Below are 19,427 nucleotides of genomic sequence, written 5' to 3'. Positions count from 1 at the left end.
AGATTTTTTGTACTAAGTGATTGACTGATGTGGTTGACACACCTTTTCAGAAGCTTAAAGTGGGACATTTTTATGGAAACATGCACTTTTACAGAATAAAAAAAAATATCCACCACCAGTACAAAGTACTTTGGGACCAAAATAAAAATGTATTTTTATGGAATTTGTTTCTCTTCTTTCACATTAAAAGGTGTTACAGATATAACATAATTGTTTTATGTACTCTTGGAAGAAATATAGGAAGTATTTTTTTTGTCCTAAAGTCTCAGGACATTTGCCATTTTCATATTTTTCCACAGGATGCAGCTATCCAAATAAGGACTGTTCTGTGTAAAGAGGGACAGTTGGCAATGCTAGTTATGGATATTCCTATGTACCTCATTCTTAGGAACACTCCTAATTTTGAGTCCAGTCCTTGTTCAGTGCAGTTCCTTCTTGAAAGCTTCTGTCACCCATTCAGTGTTTTTTTAATTATATCTATGGTAAATATTATTGAACCATATACTTATAAAGTAACAATTTTTAACCATTTTCTGAGCTTTCTACTTAGTTGTTAGTAAGCTTCCACTAAGGGGTCCACATTTTGCCCATTTCTTCCACATTGTGAGAGGTTTCACATCTTGAAAATAGAAGGGTGAGCACTATGATGACTCTTAAATTGATCTCCCAGTCACACCCAATTGATGTCAGCACTCCTGTATCCTAATATTCAAGTACAGTTATCCAAAGCAACAACCATTTACTTACAAATTGGGTAGTTAACATAAAATCAAATAAAAATGACTCTACCCATACCATCATACCTTCTTAATCAGTAGTGGTGACATCTACCAAAACATAGGCACAATTCAGCACATTTAGGTGCCAGATAGCATATTCCCCTCAGCTTCTTTTGTAGTCACGTCACCCACAGTCCCACCCTGTTCTAATATATACAAATTATATCAAATTAGAAGGTATTTATAACAAACTCCCTGAAGTGCATGCATGGATTGCACTATAGACATCTTAGTTGCCATATAAATCTAGCGCTGCCAGTAAACAAGAAATTACCCTGCAGGCTGTAACATAATCAGATTAAGCAGAGCCTACAAAAAACTGCTGGTTATCTCTATTTTCTGTAGAAACTCACTAGATGTCTCCCTCCCCTATATCCTTCCAACTTTCTCTGAGAAATTCTACCAACCTTGCTAAAACTAAACACTTGCAAGAAAATCAGTCATGGGTATATATATATATATATATATATATATATATATATATATATATATATATATATATATATATATATATATAGATATAGCGGCACTTGAGGCGACAGTCGGATAGTCAAGCGTATAAGTCGAACAAGGATGAAGACAAAATAATCAATCTAGGAACGGTTTTAACATGGGTCGAGGTAGGTGTTCAGTATTATTCCCTACTACAAACATCTTCCCTACCTCGACCCATGTTAAAACTGTTCCTAGATTGATTATTTTGTCTTTGACATCCTTGTTTACGACCTTATACGTTCGACTATCCGACTGTCGCCCAAGTGCCGTTCGCATTTTCAATAGTAAACCATATATATGCCCTTTTTTAATTTCTCCAAGTTTTTCGGTTTCTAATACCATGACAGAAATAGACCCCATTCCTAAGTCAAAGTACGATTAAAGTTCATGAAATTAGTATTGTTTCAATCTTTGATGTCAGCCAGTAGTGCTCTTCACAGCACCCACAATGTGCCCAGTAATGACTCCTTCTGAAGTTTGTATGGAGTTACATGCATTGGTAAAATATCTAAATACGATTGTAAATTTTTTTTTATAAGACCCTTTGCTCCTACTACTATTGGAACTGAGTATCTTTATTCCACATTACTCTCGTTTCTGCTTGCAGATCCTGATATTTTATGACTTTATGTCTCTCTCTGTATGCAAGACACTGTAGTCACTGGGTGTGGCAATTTCAATGATCAATGCTACTCTTGTCTTCTATTCTTGGACCACTACATCCGGTTTTCTAGCATCTATCTTTTGAACTGTTGGTAATGGATGATTCCATGTGATGTAGACTTCTTCATTTTCTATGATGCTTTGTGGCTGATGTTTCCAGTGTTTTTCAGCCACTTTAGTACCATAATATTTGCACAAACCCCAGTGCAACAGTCTTGCTACATTATTATGCCTTTCAGTATACAGTCTTTCTGCCATTAGTATGTCTCAGCCCCTATTAACAGTGCTAAAACAATAACAATAGAAGATATTTTGTGCTGTGTATCCTCAAAATCCCTTATGAATCCATCATAAAATCCAGTCAGTAGTATACATCTGTACAAGTTCACCCAACTTATAACCACACCAACTGGATATAATAAAGCCACAGTCAGACAGTCAGCCCTCAATTAGAACCTAACATCCTCTCCAAGTAAAATCTTATTTTGTGGAACTCTGTCAGACAGCCTAAGTACTCACTTACTAATCTATACCATAAAGTACCAAAGCAACCGGCCCAAAATATACCATTATGGCCTGGTAAGAAAGTTTACTAATTTTCATGAAAACATTTTTATTACTACATATCTCCTTAAGTAGGAGTCACTAAAGACTCCTCCCATAGATGGTGATGATGTTTCTGAGTTCAGCAAAAATTTCCTAGATGTTCTAAAGACATTAACCCCTTCAGAATAAAAAGTGCCAAAGCCAAACCTGTCCCATGGCTATCCTTGGCAATTAAGCAATTGATGAAACAAAGATATAAAGCATGGAAGCATTATAGACAACTAAGAAACATAACAAAACATCGTATTACCAAAGATAAGAAAACCTACTACTCGACCAATTTAAAAGTATACATTAATAATACAAAACTGTTCTGGGCCTCAGTCGATAAAATGTTAAATCCAGGACAAGCTACACAGCCAACACCAATTACACTGAGACAAACTGATACCATAGCCAACCAATTCAATATCCACCTTATACACACAGTAAAGTCATCAAGCAACTAGAAGACTAATCGAGCTCTTGAAGTCCCTACTCAATAAATAACCTTCTTCAACATTTCTCCTTCCAGCTAGTTCCCAAATATACCATTAAACATACCTCAAAAAAATTAAAGCCTATTACAACTACTCCTGGCAGTCTAACTGGTGAATATCTTAAAGTAGCAGCTGAGGCTATTGCATATCCAGATTTAGTTCTGATTACTCCATCAGTATCTGAAAATAAAGCCCTTTCACTATGGAAAAAAGCCCTTCATTATTCTACTGCACAAGGTGGAATCAATAGAGATCTTTCAAACTATAGGCCAGTTGCCATTTTATCTCTAGTATTAAAAATATTAGAAAAATGTATTTATACACAACTTCTCAACTATCTAATAGATAACTAGCTTCTGTCTTCAACCGAACATGGCTTCTGATATGGTCTCCCACCAGAAAACTTATCCTTAGGGCTCACCAACTCTTCATTACAGTGGTTCCATAGCTACATGTCAAATACAGCACAAGCAGTGAAATGGAAAAATGATTTCTCCACTGTCTTGCCAATAAGTATTGGTATCCCACAAGTATCTATACTAGATTCCATACTTTTCAACATATTTATCAATGCCCTCTATACTGCTACAAAAAATGCTAACTTAGTTCGAAACTCTTGTGACTTAATCTTAATCCACTCTGCAAAATCTCTTTCAAAACTCCACGACTTAACACAATAATCCTTATCAGTTGAAATGGGTAAATAATTCACGAGTACTTTTAAGCCCTAAAAAAATTAAATTACTGTTCTTCACCCAAAAACACAGCTCTACCAAAACAACACCCAGTTGAAATTCAACCACCATGCATCACACTTGGTTAAATAAGCTCTTCAAAACCTAGGTACATTATACAGAGTTAAAACCTACCTCACTGACATAACCAGAAGATGTATAGCCTCTACTTTCTTACTGCCATCATCCTCTGTGCTGCCTCAGTCTTCACTAACCTTCAAGTCTCACATTTGTTCAAATTTGAGCAATGCTATAATAAAACAGATTTGCAGTAAACTATAGCAATAGAACACACTACTGCCGAGCCCTCAGAGAATTAAACTGGTTAGAACTGCCATATTACCTAGCTCATTCTCAGTTATTTACAATATACAGACTTCTCTGTAAGCCAGAAACTTGCCTAGCTCTTAATTTAATACAAAGCTACTCCCCCAATATAATTTTATGCTCTATAGTAAAATCACTAATCACTATAATCAAATTATCTAATACTACAGGTTACTCTCATAATTCAAACAATGAAACCACATCCCACTGCCACTTAAATCCATTCTGAATGCAGACTTGTTTAAAACACAACTACATTTTCCCTATCAAATCAATGGATTTGCTCCTGCACATCCCCAGGATAAATTTCACTGTTATATTCAGCTTGCCATTTCATCAAACTAGTTCTCTTCATTCAGAATCCTGTGCCCCCTCAACCAATCTTTGCCAATAACTGAATAGTTTTATTAGCATCTCCCAGCTTTATACATTGTTCTGTGATACTGCTCAGTCCCCGCCTCTATACTTTTAATGTATATCTTATGATAGCCATATATGTAATTGTCTTTGAACCTGCTTTATATATGACTTTTTAACTACAATAGTAAAATCTTTTGCCCTGTCTAGTTTCTTCCCTCACTTCCATTTCTTTGAATTTCTAAGCACTTATCACATGATCCATTATGTTTCTGACAAACCCACTAATACACCTTTTCACATGCCCAATGTTCAATGTCTACTAATGCTTATGTATCTTTTGTACTGTAATAGTTGCCTGTGTTTATATGAATGTAACCTAATTAGCAAATGTATGTGTAATTGGTAATGTACCTTACTGAATGTTGGTTTTAAAATGTTTACAATGTGGTCGAGTGAGGATCCATGTTCTTCACAGAGCCATGTTGAAAGGGTCTGCCAAACATTCATTGTTAAGATATTTTTTAACTGATAACCATGATAAGTAATGCTAAATCATATTAATTCATCAAAAGAATAACACATTTTAACGATCCTGTGAGCTTCCTAGTTAAGTTAAAGTTGCTAGTAAGAAGGTGGTAAGTATTTCACATTTTGCCCATTTGTTCCACATTATGAAATGTAGTGTTTCACATTTTGGAGATGGAAGGTTGAGAGCTGTGTAGATGTATGTGAAAATGTGGATGTTTCAGTGTGGAATAGCCTGGAACATAGACTTCTTAAAACTCAAAATGAGGAACATTCCTCACAATGAGCCAATATATTTGAGAGGTATGTTAAACTGTGCAGCTTTGGTGTGTGCTTATTATCTGCTACTGCAGGGGAGTTAACATACACCTAAAAATTTCGAATGGGCAAAAAATCCCTTATCATTGGATGGGATCCAGTGGCATTATGTACACCATCCCTTAGAAAATATGTGCAAATTTAATGTGAAAGGGCACATTTAGGTGACCTTTTAGTATACTGGTAGTGAAAATCAGATATTTTTTCTCTTGTCAGATATTTATCTCATGCTTTTGCGCTTGTACTGTATCATTGCTCAGGGTAGAGGAGGTCCACGTAACCAGGACGCCAGAGATTCTTTCTCCGGCAGACCCTACCAGTGCTCCTGAGCAGCGGCCCGATTGCTTTCCTCTGGAAGCAGTCAGGGGTCGTTTTTCTCTGCATCTACCAGCCTGGCATCTTATTACTACCGATGTTTGGGTGCAGAGAATAATATCCAGAGGCTACCAAATACCATTCGATTTAACTCCTAGACCCATCAAACAAATCCCCAATGTACCACCCAATCAGAGGGAATTAGCAGCCTTAGAAATAGAAAAGCTGCTAAGAAAAAGAGTCATTCAACCAGTCCCACCAGACCAGACAGGATCCGGGTTTTACTCTAGGTTCTTCTTAGTGCCAAAAAAGACAGCGGACTGGAGACCAATCCTGGATCTCAGCCTACTAAACAAATTTATCAAACATCAAAAATTCCGGATGGTCACAGTACAGTCCATTCTTCCCTTCCTAGGGAGGGACAATTGGATGTGCTCTATAGACTTCCAGGATGCGTACTACCACATGGAGATGGATAACCGCTCCCAGAAGTTTCTCTGCTTCCGTCTGGGATCCAATCACTACCAGTTCAGGGCACTGCCATTTGGTCTCTCGACAGCCCCCAGAGTGTTCAGCATATGTATGGTAGTTGTGGTAGCTCATCTTCGACTACAAGGATTTCAGGTGTTTCCCTATCTAGACGACTGGCTCCTTACCGCTCCGACCAGGAATCTCCTAGTCCACAGCCTCTCTTCCACTCAAGGTCTCGCTCTCCGCTTGGGGATTACAATCAACAAAGACAAATCCCAGATGTCCCCAACGAAGGCACTGGAATTTATTGGAGCGGTCTTCGACACAACATCCTGTCAAGCTTCTCTCCCCCCTCACAAGCTTTTGAAAATAAGACACCAAATCCAAGACCGCCTTCCTCACACATATGTACCAGCATGTCTTGTACTGCAACTCTTGGGCTCCATGGCAGCTGCCATCACTTTAGTACCACTGGCGAGACTGCACATGAGAATCTTGCAGTGGCTCCTTTCCGTACAATGGTCGTTGTTAACCCACCCACTCAACCACATGATATGCCTTACAAACCATTGCAAGGAAGAAATGCTATGGTGGATGAAGCCACAAACGAATCTTTGGTGTCGACCATTCTGTCTTCCCCAACCCACGGCCACAGTGACCACAGACGCTTCACTGTTGGGGGGGGCATTTTCAGGGAAAAGACTGTCCAAGGCATCTGGACCCCCATCGAGGCCAACTTGCACATAAATGTCCTGGAATGGAGGGCAGTTCTCTCAGTGTTGCAAGCGTTCCATGCATCCCTACCCTTGGGGACCATTGCAATTCAGTCAGACAACATGTCAGTCATCTGGTATACCAACAAGCAAGGCAGAACCAGATCTTACCCCTTGTGTTGGGAAGCCATGAGGATTTGGCACTGGGTGATAGCTTTCAATAGCTTTCTTATAGCAAAGCACATTCCCGGGTGTTCCAACCTTATTGCAGACAGTCTAAGCAGGAACATCCTGATGCCTCACGAGTGGTCCCTCAACCCTGTAATAGCAAACCGGATCTTCCAACATTGAGGCAAGCCTTGCTGTGACCTGTTTGCTTCCCCTCTAAACTACAAATGCAAAAGCTATTTTGCCTTGATCCCCCCTCAGGGGGAACCACCGAGGGACGGTCTAATGCACGATTGTCTCCTGGGTCTTCTGTATGCCTTTCCCCTGTTTCCCCTCATTCCAAAATTTCTCCAGAAAGCTCAGAGGTTGAAAAGCAAAGTGATCCTCATTGCTCCCTACTGGCCACGTCAAGTCTGGTTCCCATTTCTATGGCCTCATCTGATTCACAGCCCGTGGATCCTGGATCATTCTCAGGACCTGTTATCTCATCCTCAGGGACTGATTCATCTGAACATGCACAGTCTCAAGCTCACAGCTTGGTTCCTCCACTTCCAGTGATTGCCAGGCTGCCTGACATCCCATCTCCTGTTCGTGAAATTCTTCTGGCCTCACACAAACCTTCCACTAGAAAGATTTATTCTAGTAAATGGACTAGGTTCTCTATTTGGCCAAAGACCAGAACTTAGACCCTTTCTCTGTGCCTATTCAAAAGATCCCACAATACCTGACTACTCTTGTACATGTAGGAGCCTCAGCTTCAATGATCACTGTACATTTAGCAGCTATCGCCATTTTCATAATGGTCTTGATAATTCTTCAGTTATGTCACACCGCCTATACAAGACCTTTTTGAAGGGAGTATTACATGTTAAACCACTGGTCAAGCTTTCCTTAGAACCCTGAGACTTGACTCTGGTGCTTCAGTCTCTCACAGATTCTCCCTTCAAGCCCTTTGATTCATGTGATTTGAAATTTTTGTCATAAAAAAACATACTTCTAGTAGCACTCACCTCAGCGAGAAGAGTATCTGAGCTGCAGGCCTTGAGTGTCAAGAGTCCTTACTTGATCTTCCACACGGATAGGGTGTCCCTTCATACTGACCCTTCTTTCTTGCCCAAGGTCATTTCTGTTTTTTTCCATTAACCAAGCTATTGACCTGCCGGTTTTCTTCCCAAGGCATTCTAATAGAGGGGAGTACCTTTTGCACACCCTTGATGTGCACCGGCAGCTTTGTTGTTATTTGGACAGGACTAAATCTTTCAAGAAAACAGACCAATTGTTTGTAGGCTTTGCAGGACCCAGATTTGGTAAACCTGTTTTCAAAGTGACTTTATCTACCAACAGAATAAGCTATCCTTACCTTCCAGAATAAAGGATCATTCTACCAGATCTATGGCTACTTTTGTAATTTTTCATTCCAGAGCCTCTGTGGATGATATATGCACAGGAGCCACTTGGGCAAGACCTCATACCTTTATATCTCATTACAAATTGGATTTAGCCTCCAGGGAACGAGCATGTTTTGGTTCTATGTTGCTCAGGAATATCCTTCCTTAGGGCCACCCAAGACTCAAGTAGCTGGGGACTCAGTCCTATCAGTAATGAATAAGCAAAGATTTACATCATCAGATAAAGAAGTTATGTCTTACCATAATGTTCCATCTGTGTTGTAGATCTTTGTTTATTCATTACTTCTCGCCCTCCTTCCCCCTGCCTGGACTCCTGGTGGACTTTAGGAACTCCTGGTTAGGGTATTTGCTCAGACAGAGCCTCCAACTATTTTTTCTATTACTACATCTTTTATCTAGGGCGGGCAAACTCAATCTGGAGTAACTAGGAGAGGGGTATTGTGGGTAGGTTCTTAGCTGAGAGTTTTTTTGGGTTGCGTGAGCTGGGAAATGGCCGTATCGGTTCCGAGGACAGAACACAGGTCCCATCTGTAATGAATGAACAAAGATCTACAACACAGATGGAACGTTATGGTAAGACATAACTTCTTTTTTTTGCTGTGACTCTAAACCAAAGCCAAGCATTAAAGAACTGCTAATAACATGATAATAAAATCAGGTAAAACCATATATTTTACAGATTAAAGCTGGATGTGTAACTGGCCAACAGTGATATGATTTTATTTTATTTAAAATTTGTTGACTAATGTAGAGCACTGATCCACCATCAACCATTGTCCAGTTCATCTCAGGAGTACAAACTTAAGAAAATTACAAAAAGAGTGCTTGAAAGCTACATATAAAAAGAAAGATACTGTGGAAATACAGTATGTAGTAAATACAAGCATATATTAGATTTATAACTGTGTACAACAAAGCAATAAAATCTCAGAAGAATACATAGTGAAACTATGTCTGAAGAGAGAAGAAAGAATAGGGAAAAAAAATCCCTGAAGCAGTTAGATACAGTGTCGTAGCAAGGAAGGGCAAATACTGACCTGCCCTGGACACCAGCTTGTCGGTTCTGACAAATTAAAAAAAAAAAAAAAAAGATTGATAGCCTACAAGCTGTCAGTTAAGCAGCAATGATCACTTATTAGGTATATAAACTATCAAACTGTTTCTTTTCTTAAATATTAGTTAAATTAACTTTAAAGAAAACCGAACAAATACAGAGAATTATGAGTGGGTCTTTGATTATAACTGTGAAGTAGTGCATGGAGCACCCCGATTATAGTCTGATGTATGGAAAAAAAACAAACCAGTTAAGCACCAGAATGGCAGGTGACCCAACCTTAACAAATGTTAAGCACCCACTGCTAAAGTTCTTAAGGTCAGGTCCCATGCTAGGTAGTAAAATCTGCCTGTGCTGACAGCACACGACAGCAGCAGAATAAAATATTATTTCTGCCCACTGTCTGTTCCGTTAACATTTCGCTACATTCCTTTAAAGAGCTCAGAAAGTTGCAGAAATACCAGGATTTGTGTTTGCATGTATTTTCTGAAGGATATGAATGCTGAACTCCGAAGCATGTTGTTATTTAGTGACTTCAATCTTTAGTGGTTTGTCCGACAACAACATATTTTATGAGGAACAAACCAAAAATAGGAAGCAACAATCTGGACATTCCGTAAAAATGTGGACAGTTGAAAGGCATGAAAGTTGAGTGTAAACATGAGGTACAGTGTTACACATTGCCTTTCTGACAGTGTCTGTTAAGTGTTTTACAGCTTTCAAAGGCAGCAAAACAGTTTGAGTTTTTTCCCCGTCGTAATTTGCAGCACATGAAGATAAAGCTCCATGCACTAGAAAAGAATTATGATTGTCTCACAGATCATAACTCTGTATTATGTATTCTTGAGATGGATGCCAAGGTTCCCTCATTGAGCTTTGCTCGAGAGGAGAATTTCTTGGCATCCATGTCTCAAACACATAGTAAGCAGATTATGATATGTGACCTGATCATAATTCTTTGTTATGTGTTCAAGACATGGATGTCAAGAAATTCTTCACAAGAGCGAAGCTAGCAAAGTTAGAAAGTTTAAATCCACAGTGAGAATGCAAACCACCCAGGTTATGATCTGAGCACTTGATCATAATTCTTTGTAGTGCATGGAGCTTTACCTACTCCTGTGTACTACAGACATTAAAAGGGGAAAAAGTATGGTATCAGTATTTTGCAAGTTAAAAAAAGTATTGCACTAACCTCCACTACACAGAGTTTGGCCACCAATGAAGAGCATTGGGAAGCCATTTTAATGACTTCTTGTTGCCTTTCTGCTGTGCCCACTGAGCACTGTTAATGCTGCTGCATAAAACTAGTACTTAATAGGTTTGAGGGGGTGCTTAACAAGACTGGTTTTGGCATCGAGGGGCTACATGCACTACAGTCAGTTTACAAATTACATGTAAGCAATTGCAGTTACATTGTTTAATGGCAGCTTGTGGGCTATCAAACTGTTCTTAAAAAGCTTGATAGTTTAAAAACTGAGGTGGCAGTGAGGTGGGAGTGGGGGAGCAAGTGGGTATGCTGCCTAATGAGGCAAACTTCCTTGCTACAAGTCTGGTCAGAGAGACAGTGTAGTTAATAAATCTACTCAAGTATATTGTTGGTGGGTGGGGGGCTCTTGAAATGGGTATAGTTGTAAAAGCAAATATTTATCAGCTTCAAGAAGGCATTTTATAGGAGAATTCCAGGAAATTTGGTTAGGACTCATAACATTTCAGGGAAGAGGCAAGGGCTTCCAAGTTTGGGCAGTGAGATAAAAAAGTCTGTGCTGATTGTATGTCATTTTGTTATAAGGAGTTATCAGATATGGTACATTAAAAGCTATTGATCTGAAGACCGTAAAGTGTGTTTCTAAGTGAAAGCCCAATGATAAAAAAATGGAAGCATTTCTAATTTGTGAAGTTTGAGAAAAGAAGGATTCCATTAGAAAAGCTGCTGTTTGCTAGACAGTAGCCATTTAGCTTTATTTAAGAAGAGGCAGTGGAGTTCCTGATGAGGACAAGAGTAATGGATGGCAGATTTGGATGATACCTGCAAAGATGAGCCGTTCTTTTTTTTGGGGGGGGGGGGGGGGGCAGTTGAGTAAGATGTAGCCATCATTTGAGATGAGCAACACAATTTCTTTACTTATAACTGTTTATCTCTTGTAAGAAAATGTGGTATTTTCCAGGACCAGAAGAATAGTTTATTTTTGCTTTTTCTTTTTCTACCAAATTAAGATTTTAACCTTTTTATTTCACTGTATTCTTAGGTACCTGAATTTATTAGTAGCTTTGATTTCTTTAATGGTTGAACAGGATGTGCCACTCCTTTAAAGGACCAAAACTAGTTTTTACTTTCTGAATGGCATAACTTTGGTTCTGTTGTAGATGAGTATGAGTTCTGTTTTGTACAGCAATGAGAAGAGTCAGATAGGTTTGTGTTAAAGAAGGGCTTTTAATTGCTGAGGGAGATACTAGATAAAGCAGGACAACATAAGATGGTATTAATAATGAGGGAACCTGAATGCACATACCGGGAGAGACAGAATAGGATACGAGGACTGCCTAGTCCACGTGGGTGAGGAAATAGGAGTAAATAAGGAGACGGCATTATAAACTTCTGTTTGGCTAATAGCTAGATGGCATACAACACATGGTTCATCCAGAGAGACAGTCACAAGATCACATGCAAGAGTGGCCAACATGCAACTCGGGTAGATTTCCTACTAGTAAGGAAAGGACACTGGGGTAAAATCAGGGATTGCTAAGTCATCTCCAGTGAAACGGTTGTCCCACAGCATAGATTACTGGTTGCCACAATCAGCTGCAAGCAATGGTCAGAGAAGGCTGTGAGGTCAACAGGCTGATGACCTGGAAGCTGACTGGAAAGAAAGCACAAGAGTTCAAGGAAATACTCAGGGTTCTAGCACCTCAGGAAGAAGCAAAAGTAAGTGGAGTTTAAGAAAAGTGGCAGCAGGTCAAAACAGCATGTGACCGGGCCATAGAACAGATATGAAGCTTAGCCTGGTATTAAAATAAGGTACATAATGAAAGGTGATAGTGGAATGCAGAAGTCCAGGATGTCATCAAGGAGTGCAGGAAAATGTGGGAGCTAAAAAAGAAAGACCAGGCCAAGAAGAAATACTGGTCGGCTAACAAAGAGACCAAGAGAGTAGTTGTAATAGCAATGAACAAGGCGTCATAATCCATCAGCTTCTGGAAAGTGACTCAGTAGATGCATAAAGAAATTCTATCAGGTTGCAAGGCAAAGACAGAAGACACCTCTTGTAAGGCATGCCAGTGACAATCTGCTCACCAGTCCATAGGACATCAAAAGCAGATGGAAGGGGTACTGAAAGGAAAAAAAAAAAAAACACAGAAGCTGTACTGCCCCAGACACTGCCTACAATGATAGCAGCAGGCTCAAATGAGGTCATGGCAGATATGATCAAGATGCTGGGTGAGTTAGAGGAAAATGGCTACTAGGTGTATTCTTGGCGGTATGGAGAGAGAGAGAGAGGCAAATTCCACAGGACTGGTGAATAAGCACAATAGTGCCAGTGTATAACAACAAAGGAAACATTCATAACTGTGGGCAGTAGAAAGGTATCAAACTCCTATCACACTGCATGAAAGTTCTGGAGAGGGTGATTGATAACAAGATATGCAGAGTAGTAGAAAGTAAGATGAGAGATAAGCAGTTTAGATTCAGATCAGGATACAGCACAAACCAACCTGCAGTGAGACAGATAGATGAGAAGATGCTAGGGATGAGGAAAAAGTCCAACTGGGCATTCCTAGACTTGGAGAAAGCATATGACAAGGTCCCAAGAAAGCTGATTTAGGCAGTTTTGCAATGGTATGAAGTCCCAGAAATATTGTTAAAATTAGTGCAGGCTATGAACGAGGTTACATTCACAGATGGGTGCCTAGCCCACTGCTGTTCTTACTGATGATGGTATACATTAACAGCCAGGTAAGAGAGGACCGATTAACAAAGTGGCTGGATTTAAATGATGAGTCATTGCAGGCAGGCTCTGAACAAGTGCTTCAACAAAGGATAGGGGAATGAAATGCAAAACTGAAGGCACATGGGATGAAACTGAGTAACGATAAGATAGTGGTGATGGCAGCCAGTGGGGAAATAAAAAAAATGAGAACTGAGATAGAAGGAAAAGTAGTGGAACAAGTTAACAACTTCAAGTACCTGGGAGGGGTGGTTGAGGAGAAGGGAAGTCTGAATGTGGCAGTCAAAGCTAGAATTAGAGGGGCTGCAGCCAGACTGCACAGAGTGTTAGGGGTAGTTTATGATAGAGACATGGCAACAAATCTGAAAAGTAAGGTATACAAAACAGTGGTGTGACCAGTACTATTGTATGGTACAGAAACCAGGGAAGTGAAGGCAGAGCAGTTGAAGAGGCTAGAGGTGAGGGGGATGAAGTGCCTCAGGCAGGGGTGGTAGGATGTACACTATGGGACAGACAAAGAAATGAGGACATCAGGGCAGAAGCTCAAGTAGCTGCAGTTGCAGAGGAGGTCAAAGAGAGCAGATTATGGTGGTTCAGCCACATGTGCAAGAAAGCAGAAGACAGTCTGGTGAAGAAGATGTTAGAGGCAAAAGGAAATGTGTGTGTCCAGCAAAGAAATGGATGGATTGTGTGAGTGAAGACCTGGAACAGTCAGGCTTGACTGTCTAAGAAAATAAGAAAATGGCATTGAATCAAGAAAGATGGTCACAGTTGACACGACACCCTGACTGCATGTAGAAAATGGAGGAAGAGGTGGTTGATGATGATGATGATTTAATTACACATCTAAGCCCCTTTCCCTCAGCAAATAACCTCATCTGCATAGAGAAAACATGGTGTTTTGGGAAGATCAGCAGAGTGTTAGTGTATAAAGTGCAAGAATAGGAAGGAAGCTAGGAGCAATCCTTGAAGAATGTACTTTGTAAAATTGACAGAGTTAGATAGCGGTGGTGCAGCGGTGGCATTGTTGCCTCACAGCAAGAGTTTCTCCTGTTCGATTCTCTGCTTTGGTTGGGAGTGCCTTCTGTGTGGAGTCTGCATGTCCTCCCCGCGGTCGAGTGGGAATTCTAAAGACATGCATTGAATGGGAGTGCCTTTGTTGAAGGTTGGGCGTCGGGCTGGCAACTCGACACCATAAAAAACAACTGTCAATCATTAGCGGACCGGAGTTCCGTTGTGGCGACCCCTAAATGGGAAAAGCCGAAAGACAAACAATAAGATAGTGAAGGACTGATCTTAACTTGGAAAGACGTGTTACACAGAAAATCCATAATCCATTTGGTTGCATTGTTACTGATGCTAACTGCTAGATGTATAATGGTTAACCTGATCAGAGGCCTTGGTGAGGTCGATGAATACTGCTTCACTGAGAAACCTTTTCTATAGCCGAGAGTCCCAATGGCTGTCATTGCACTTTTTTGTGCAGAAACAATACCAATGTATAGATATGAGGGAATATTCTTGAATGCAGGAGGAAATTTGTAAGTACATTAGTTTTTCAAGAATTTTTTTCCTAAGTTAAGGAGAATGACAATGGGCTGAAGTCAAATGAAAATATGGGCTTGTGAATTTTAGTTTTAGGCTTTATTACTGTAGCCTTCCAGATTGTGGGCATGATGTTTAGGTTCGGGAATGGAGTAAAGATGTGTAATGGGGTGAAGGCTAGAAAGAGAGAAGTTTTACTTAGGGATATAAATTGTCTGCGCCATTGGGGATATCTTGTAGAATGTAGTTTAAGAGCATCTAAATCACAACCATCAAAAAGTTGCATTGCAGTGATAATGACAGACAGCCAACATGGAAGGAGTTGGGGATGTCCAGAGGTGCATTTAGCTCACTATGATCCTGCCTCTGTATAATTAGGTGTGAAAGGAAGGTTAAAATACGAGGATAAATATGATGGTGTAATATTATGTGAGACTAGATTAGGATAAGATGGGGGAGAGATAAGATCAATAATGAGTTGATAGATTGGAAATAAAATGAGAGAGTAAGCAGTGTGTGGGGATTGGCAAGGCATGCAGTACTCGGAGTTGTGGCTAAGGTTTGAAGAGGAGACAAAATAACAAAGGCCAGTGTGGCTGCATTAAAAGTGATATTGGTGATTAGGGTAAGAGGCAGACATTTATTTATATATTTTACAAGTAGATGAACTCAACTGTGTGGGCTCTTTTTAGCCATAAGAGAAGAAGCAAAACACAGACTGAAGAAACAGTGTTGGGTACACGTAATACCACAAATAAATTTTTTTTCGTAATACTGCTTGACAGTATTTAACATACCATCCCAAGTCTGAGAGTCATGGTTGGCTCCATAGGCACTGGTCCCAGTGCTGACTTACATAATTGCATTATTACACTTATGAATGTCTTCTGCAGATAGGTATGCTTTAAAATTGTTGGCAAATTACTTTGTTGGATAGTGATCTAATAGAGTCTGAAAGTGAATTTCAAATTTTAGGTCAAGGCTGGGGAATGCTGCTGAAGTGTATGCAAGGGATTCATGTCAGTAGAATCCATGCACAGAGAAGCCACTAACATCTAAATAAAAAAAAAAATAGATTCCACAAATATAGAATAAGCTAAAATTTTTTTTTGCTATGGAAAATCCCTACATCCATTTGGGGGTGGCTTATTTTCCTTATCCTCTTACATTTCTTATCTGTTGCTTCACAATTGCACAACTATCGAATAAAACAAGTTAAAAAGATACAAGTTCCCATACTGCATTTGCAGAAGTATGCTGCTAAAAATATAAGTTAATCCAGTATTATAAAAATGCTGTAAAATTTTAAAATTAATTGTAACATTAATTTAGAATAAAATATGATAAATTCCCTATACTAGCTAAAAACAGAATGGTGATAGGTACTGTTAAGAGTAATAACTAATATTAAAAGCATCACTAATCCAGTGTTGGGGGGGGGGGCAGACAGGAGCATAGTGATTTCAAGAAACTAGTCCATCCATCCATCCATCCATCCATCCATCCATCCATCCACCAACCCTTTTTCTCATCTCTGCACATGAGGTTGGGGTGTCACTTCAACAGTGACAAATCTAGAGCCAAGGTTTATACCACCAAGTGGCTAACCCTGTCATGGTAGTTCATCCACACCACTCACTTACATGCATACTCACACCTATGGCCAATCTAGATTATCCATTTCACCTACAGATGAAACCCACACAAACACAGGGAGGAAATGCATACTCCACCCAAAAGGCACCCAGCCGAGAATCGAGCCAGGGAACCTCTTGCTGTGAGGTGACAACAGTATCTGCTGCGCCACTGTATAACCGAGGAAATGTGAAGGATCAAAGTGAAACTATAAAAGGTGTTTCTGAACAGAATCATGTAAGGGATTCCTACATGGGGAAATGGAAAGAAGTTGAAAACAGAACGCTGGGAAATGAAAAAAGAAAGAATATAGAGTATATGCTGACATTGCAGAAATTCTCAGTCTTCATAAAACAGAAGGTGTGGAAAATATCCGAATGGGAAAGTGACAGTGGGTTAGATGGTGGAAAGTATTTCCTCTGGAAGCTGTAGAAAAGTAGCTCTGGGAATTCAGGAATGGAAGATGCAAGCTGAGATGACATACCTCAAATGATGGTGAAGCAGTTGTCAGCCACACTGATAGATCCCCCGACAAAACTCTTCTGTGTCTTTTTAATTGTTCTTTACTTTTTGCTTTCTGATATCAGCAGTGATGACTCTACTACTCTGTAGATGTAGCTGAATAGTGGTTCATATGCACAAGTGAAACTTTTTCCCCTTTAGTTATCACTGTATAAAATCCTCCTACTTTCCTCTCTCTCTCATGTGAATGGCACCAGTCAGTCCTGAGTTTTTAATGGTTTGTGCTGATCTCTGCAGCATTGAGCTGACCTGCACAGCCTTGCTGCCTGCTTCTCAGGTCTGTGCATTGCTGTCTCTAATGGACTAGGTTTGACAGTGTAGTCTCCCTCCCTCCTTTCAGACTAGAATGTCTTCCTCCATAGTCTGATACATAGTAGCACTGGTCAGCCTTCCATTCCATTGCCAGCTTTGTCGTACCTATACACACACACACCTTTGGTGGCAGCCCTTTCAAAATACTATGTGTGTAGTGAGCATCATACTATTTCACACCCACTCATGCAAATGCAACAGTCTTGCACTATTATTGCAAAATAGTCAATACATTGATGGCATTAAAAAGTCACTACCTACATCTACTACAAAATCGACTTTTGGAAACATTTTAATAATTGGTGACTCCAATGTTAGGTCCACTGATTTTGTACTTATTAACCTAAGCAAGAACAGGGTTACAGGTAGCTCTCCCTCTGTCTGTTAGGAGTCAGGATTGCTGATATTTCAGGAGCCCTTAAAACCCTCTCCCTCAGTAAGTATAGCTACAGTGTGATTATAGTCCATGCTGGAGTGAACAGTCTGCCACAAAAACCCATGAAAGGCAGAAGGACTTCCTGGAACTTGCTATTCCTGCTTCTGTTAAGGATAAGAGACTGGATTTGAGTAGTATTTTCTCTCACTGACAATAATGCCTAGATTCAAAGAAAAGATATTTGGTTTCAACAATTGCCTATGTAGCTGGTGTCATTCCGTGGGGGGTGCAGTATGCGTTTCCCTGGAATGACATGTGCAGTAATCCTACATGCTTTGCTGAAGATACTCTACTCCTCTCAGTCTAGGGATACCACATACTAGCCAAATCCTTTGCTACCCCCATTGTGCAATTTTTAGGCAGAGTTCATCTAATGAACATCCTAATCTAACCAACGTATCAAATTATAAATTAGACAACATCATAGTGACCCTTCTGAATGCCAGAGGTCTTGATAACATATTGCTGAATCTGGATGCACTTCTGTATCTGGAAAGAGTCTATTTTTATGTAGTGACTGAGATGTGGTTCAAATGCAATGAGAGCATCCTCTCTGCACCTTTTTTTTTTTTTTTGGTTATTGGTTATTGGTTCCCCTCTTTAAGTTATTCAACCTAAGCATTGCCACAGGCTGTGTTCCCATTCAAAGGCATTGTGTGCTGTGGTGATGCCCCTTCATAAGGTGGCCCCACCACTGATTCAAGCAGCTGTTGCCTTAGCCTTACTAGTTTTGTGCATCATCACCACTGATCTCTTAATGTTAAGAATTTAATCAGGCTTGACCTGCAAGAATTCGGATTTCTTAGGAGCACATCATGGCTCGTCAGTCTTGTGATCTTCTTTAAAAAGGTTATGAAGACTGTGGACAGTGGTCACATTCTTTATGCTTCCTGCCTGGATCTGGCAAAACCATTTGATGCCATACCACTCTGTGGTTGTAAATATTGATCCAGTCCAAGGACAGAATACATGTTGTCAGGATCAGTGATGCCTCCTCATTTAAGGAACAGGTGGCCAGTGGTATTTCCCCAGGGTCAGTATTGGACCCCCCCCCCCTCATTTCTGGCATTTATTTCTCTGATCTCAACACTGAGAACAGTGATCCTCTGGCTGACTAAGTTTACTGATGATTTAAAGTTGGGTGTAGTTGTAAGATCACAAAGTGATACAAATTCCATTCAAGTGAAACTGTCATGTGTTAACACATGGGACACTGAGAAAGACCTAAAACTAAATGCTAAGAAATGCAGTACTCCTTTGGAAAACAACAAATTGCTACCACCTACTGCTTCAATGGCACCCTACTTTGTAATGAGTCCTTTGATCACTATGTAGTGAGTATAGTCTGGAAATCATTTTTATATATTGCTATTAATCACTGAGGCAGCTGTTCCAAAACCATCCAAGTTGTGCATCCATCGGCATGTTAATTTCACTAGGCATATCAGAAAACTCGAAAGACAGCAGAGGTTCTTAACAAAATGAATTAGGAAAAGCTGGCATTGTTCTCTCTGTACTCATCGTCATATATACTCTCGAGTAGAGACCTATGCCTTTCTTTCCTTGCCATCAGAGAGCCTATTATTCAAGACCTTTTTTTGCTATGTCAAACAGTAT

This window comes from Protopterus annectens, chromosome 1.part1, assembly GCF_019279795.1.
Source record: "Protopterus annectens isolate FY-2018-M chromosome 1.part1, PAN1.0, whole genome shotgun sequence".
NCBI lineage: Eukaryota > Metazoa > Chordata > Ceratodontiformes > Protopteridae > Protopterus > Protopterus annectens.
The sequence above is the reverse complement of the archived record's forward strand: the minus strand, read 5'-3'. Positions refer to the sequence as shown.